A 6,000-nucleotide genomic window follows, 5' to 3' on the forward strand; every position below is an offset into this window, starting at 1 on the left:
TGTAAAAACAAACACCCGTGTAACTAGGACCCAGGTCAAGAAATAGACCATTGCCAGCTTTCCAGAATACAGACACTGTGTTCCTCCCAATCACAACCCACACCCTTTCTTAGAGATATAGTCATTATCCTGACATTGTGAGTATTTCAGTGTTTTTCTTTATAGCTTTACCACTTGTGTACACATCCCTAAATAATACCATTTATATGAATTTATATAAATAAATCATACTGCATGCTTCCTCTGATGGCTTGCTTCTCTCACTTGTATCACTTATTTGAGAGATTCATCCATGTTTTTCAGAGTAGCTATAGATTCTTTGTCTCCATTGTTCACTAGCCTTCCAGTGTGTAATTTTAGTGACGCAATCATGAATTGATTGAACATCCAATTCTACAGTGGATGGGCACTATGGTTGTTTCTAGTTTGGGACTATTAGTATTAACAATGCTGCAGTGAACATTCTTGGACATTTCCCATGGAATACATGTGTAAAAGTCTCTTGGGTCTACCTCCAAAAATAGAATCACTAGGGTATGAATATCCTCAACTTTTCTAGATGATGCCAAATTGATTTCTGTAGTAGTTGTGCCAATTTACAGTCTCACCAGTAGCATAGAGAGTTCCTGCTGCTACACTTCTTCACCTACACCAAGGATTGTCAGAATTTACTTTTTTTACTATTACTATTAAGCTTTTGCATATTCTCATATTTATGAGCCTTTTGGATTTTCTCTTCTGTGAAAGGACTGTTTAAGTTTAATTCTGTCAGCCATTCTTCTATTTTCCATCTACACTTATTCATTTATTGAGTCTTTACATATTTTAAATACTAGTCCATTGATTATATGTGTGGTCAAAATATTCCCTTGCTTTGTTGCTTGAATTTTCACTTGATTTATGCTACGCTTTGCGATCATATGCTATACAGTCAAATTTATCTTTCTTTTCATTATTATTAGTGCTTGTCTGTTTTTAGAAATCTGTCTCTTCCTTGGGGCTATGAACATATTCTCTGTATTGTCTTCTAAAATATTTACAGTTTTACCTTTCACAGGTAAGTCTTTATCCCCCTACAAGTGATGTTTATGTATGGTGTTGAGTAGGGTTCTGGTTTCCTGCCCCCCCGCTTTGGATATCTGATTGTCTCAGTAAACCATGTTTGAAAAGTCTGCTTTTTTCCAACTTATTTACAGCAACACGTGTCATAAATCAAGTGTCTATGTATATATGGGCTAGTTTCTATACACTCTAGTAAATACCATGGCTCTTTTTATTTATTTGAAATACCACATATCAGTATTAATTGCTACAGATCTGAAGTCAATCTTGTTATTTGGATAAGGCCAGTCCATTCTACTTTGTTCTTTGAAGGTGTTTTGTTATTTTTAGCCTGTTTTGACTCCATTTAGATGATCAATTCATTAGAATTTCAACCAAAATCTTGTTTGAGATTTTAATTAAGATTGTGTTGAACTTTTAGATTTGACGTCTTTTCAATATTGAGTGTTTGTTTTTTGTTCTCTCTTTTAATGATTAAAGCAGCAGGACTGTCCATTTCAGTACTCAAAGATAGAAAAATTTGGAGTGGGGGTGGCCCTCTCAAAGGCTGGAGTTCACACCTCACTGGAGAAAGTATAGGAGAACCTAGTGGATGGCAGAGAAATTTGCTGGTTTGTGGGCACCAGAGCTGGTTTGCAGAACCAGAGCTGGGCTACAGTTGCAGGGTGAGCAGGAAGTAACACTTTGGAACACATCAGTGTAGACAAGTGACTAGTGGCCAGTGTGTGGGCATGTAGTAGGAATAAGGATGCTGGTGGAGTTGGAGGCCTGGAGCTAAAAATGTCCTGCATGCAGGATTAGAAGGGCTTTGGTGTTGGGAGGGCTACAGCACTGGCAGAACTACAGATGATAAACCTGTTGTTGGGCGGGGTCGGTGGGGGGCAGTAAAGAAAGCAAGCAGAGAGAATCAGTGGGCAGGTGGTTTGGAGCACAGGATGTCTCTGTGAAGAAAGTCATAGCAAGCCAATTAGCAGGCCACACCAGGATTGTACATTCAATGAGGAGTTGTTCTTGGCTCATGCTTGGGGCAGAGCACTGAGGATATCCTCACACACACACCTCTGAGAACCAGAAATAACAGGAGAGGCATTTTCTTCAATGTCCCTCCAGTGTCTTCTCCTGAGAAAATATAACATTGTGTCACTTTGAAGGAGAGATACTTAAAAATTGTGTCTATTATCAGAGAGCATGTTTTGATGGGTGAATTTAGAGTAGAGAGGCAATACTTTAATAATTGGCTTCAGGGGCGCCTGGGTGGCTCAGTCTGTTAAGTGTCTGCCTTCAGCTCAGGTCATGATCTCAGGGTCCTGAGATCAAGCCCTGCATCTGGCTCCCTGCTCAGTGGGGAGTCTGCTTCTCCTTCACCCTCTGCCCCTCCCCCTGCTCATGCTCACTCTCTCTGTCTCAGTCTCTCTATCTCAAATAAATAAGATCTTTAAAAAATTAAAAAAAAAATAATTGGCTTCATGTCCTTTATCAGTTTAAGGGATTCACTTCTATTCTTAGTGTGCATGAATAGCAGGCAACTTACCTGCCACGGTTATTATTAGCTCACCCAAGAAATAGTATCATTCTGTTATTTCTCTGGTAAATTAATGATTAAAGCAGCAGGACTGTCCATTTCAGGAGGTTTAATAGATTGCTTAGGATTCTTGGTGGACCCAGGCTTCCCTGGCCTGAACTGAGCTTTGCTGCAAAACCCAGGCTTTGGCACAAGGGGTTGTCATGGAGCTAGGGCAGAGAGCCTGTGAACCCTGAATTCTAGTCCTACCCTGGGCTTGTCTGCTTCACCTGTAAGGAGAATATAGTAAGGTGAGATTGCCTTGAGAATAGAGTACTTTATACCTTAAATGCTGCTCTGCATTCCTGGTAGCTGCACTTAAACTAAACAAGGAGAGAAGGTGCTTGGATTTCATTTAAAATCATACCCAGGGGCGCCTGGGTGCCTCAGTCGTTAAGGGTCTGCCTTCAGCTCAGGTCATGATCCCGGGGTCCTGGGATTGAGTTCCACATCGAGCCCTTGCTCAGCCGGGAGTCTGTTTCTCCCTCTCCCTCTGCTTGCTGCTCCCCATGCTTGTGCTTGCTCTCACTCTCTCTCCTTGTCAAATAAATAAATAAAATCTTTAAAATCATGCCCAACAGAGCCCTGTCCTTGGAGAAGCAGGACAGAAGATTCCTGTGTTAGACTTACAAAGTGTATATATTTACCATTGTTTATAATGTGTGTGGTTCCACTGTACTTATCTCAACTGGTTTTAGGCTCTAAAGTGGACAAAAATTGATGGGAGAAAATGGCACATATTTTTACCATTCTTAAGTGGTAAGCAATCCATTCTGTAGTGATTGACTTGTAACTTATATTGAAGAGAAACATTTTAATTTTTTAAAAAAGCTGTTTATTTCTGTGTGCCTATATTTAATAGAATTAGATAACACTAAATCAGGAGAAAAATATTTTAAATGTTGCTCATTCCTGCACTCTTGTACTCTCTTCCTAATACTACCAGTGTGTTAAACATATTCACCTCTTGGGCTCAGAAGCCACACAAGACAAATCAGCCCACAGCTTTCTTTTCACACATATGACTGAATTCACTTCTTATTCCAGGCACCCTGAGACCTTGTACATGAGGACCTGTGTGTGAACGGGGAGTTTGTCCTGTAAATGCTGGTTGGAACTGCTGCCTGGTCCAGCTCTCTTAACTGCCACTCTGGCAATGGTGAGATACAAATGTAAATCTGAAACTTTTAAAAAAGTTTTTAGTTATTTAATATACAGGGTTAGATTAGTTTCAGATATAAAGTATAGTGATTCAACGATTCCATATATTACCTGGTGCTCATTAGGACAAGTGCACTCCTTAATCCCCATCACTTATTTAACCCATCCCCATACCGCCTCCTCACTGGTAACCATCAGTTTGTCCTCTATAATTAAAGTCTCTTTCTTGATAAGTCTTCCTTTCTCTGTTTTTCCCCTTTGCTCCTTTGTTTTGTTTCTTAAATTCTACATATGAATGAAATCATAGGTATTTGTCTTTGTCTGACTTATTTCACTTAGGATTATACGCTCTAGCTCCATCCATGCTGTTACAAATGGCAAGATTTCATTCTTTTTTATGGCTTCATAATATTCCATTGTATATATATACACCACATCTTATTTATCCATTCATCATTTGAAGGACACTTGAGCTGCTTCCATAATTTGGCTATTTTAAATAATGTTGCTATAAACATAGGGATGCATGTATCCCTTTGAATTAGTGTTTTTGTATTCTTGGGGTAAATACCCAGTAGTGTGATTGCTGGATCATGGGGTAGTTATATTTTTAACTTTGAGACAGTCCTTCATACCATTTTCCACAGTGATGTTGAACATCTTTTCATGCATCTATTTGCCATCTGGATATCTTCTTTAGAGAAATGTCTGTTTATGTCTTCTGCTCATTTTTAATTGGATTATTTGATTTTTTTTGGTGTTGAGTTATATAAATTCTTTGTATATTTTTTATACTAACCCTTTATCAGATATATCATTTGCAAATATCTTCTCCCATTCATTAGGTTGCCTTTCATTTTGTTGTTTCCTTTGCTGTGCTTTTTATTTTGATGTAGTCCCAATAGTTTATTTTTGTTTTTGTTTCTCTTGCCTCAGGAGGCATATCTAGAAAAATGTTGCTATGGTGGATATCAGAAAAATTAATGCCTTTACTGTCTACTAGATGTTTCCAGTTTTTGACTGTTACAAATAAAGCTGCTATGAATAGTCATGTGCAAGACTTTGTGTGGACATATGCTTTCATTTCTTTTAGATAAAAGCTTAAGAGCAGTGATAATGATAAGTATATGTTTATCATTTTAAGAAATTGCACAACTGTTTCCAAATATCCATAACCACATGTATTCACATTATGTAGTCATGGAGCCCTAGTATTTTCAGTCTTTTTAATTTGAGCCATTCTAATAGGTGTTTGTGGCATATCATTTTAGTTTTAACTAGCATTTTCCTAATTATAATGTTGAGCATCTTTTCATGTGCTTAATTGCCATCCATTTATCTTATTTGTCTGTTCTAATATTTGCCCATTATAATTGTGTTGTTTGCTTACCACATATTGATTTTTAAGGGTTCTTTATATATTCAAATTACAAGCCCTGTGATGGTTACATGTTCCACATATATTTTCTCCTGTTCTGTGTTTTAATTTTAATTTTTCTAATAGTGTCCTTAGTAGAACAAAGTATGTTAATTTGGATGAAGTCCAATTTATTGATTTTGTCTATTATACTTCACATTTTTAGCAACCTATTTAAGATACTTTTACCAAATCCACATTCACTTAAATTTTGTCCTATTTTTTTCTTCTAAAAATACTGTAATCTTAGCTTTTACATTTAAGTCTAATATCAATTAATACTTAATTCTGTATACTGTGTAAAGTAAGGATTGACAATCATTTATTTTAACTTATGGCTATCCATAGGACATCCCTGATAACACTATATTTCCTCCACTGAATTAGCTTTGCACCTTTGTTGACAATCAGTTGACTATATCCATATGGGTTTATTTCTGGATTCTCTCTTCTGCTAAACTGATCTATGTGCCTACCTTTATGCCAATCCTATACTTTTTTCAATGCTATTGCTTTATAATAAGTCTTAGAAACTAGCAGTGTAAGGCCTTCAGCATGGTTATTCTTTTTCAAAATACTTTTGGATGTTATAAATCCTATGCATTTCCATACGAATCTTAGAAATCGCTTCTCATTGTTCAGAGACAATTCTTTACAGGTCTCATATTTCTACTTGAATTCTGATTAGAGACATTAACAGCTTTTTTTCCAAACTATTTTTCAATGCTAATTGTATAAAAAACAGCCTTGGAAGAAAGTAGAAATAGTATTTCCCTCTGGGACAGAGGGCATATTTATG

The sequence above is a fragment of the Halichoerus grypus genome, chromosome X (assembly GCF_964656455.1).
Source record: "Halichoerus grypus chromosome X, mHalGry1.hap1.1, whole genome shotgun sequence".
In the NCBI taxonomy this organism is placed as follows: domain Eukaryota; kingdom Metazoa; phylum Chordata; class Mammalia; order Carnivora; family Phocidae; genus Halichoerus; species Halichoerus grypus.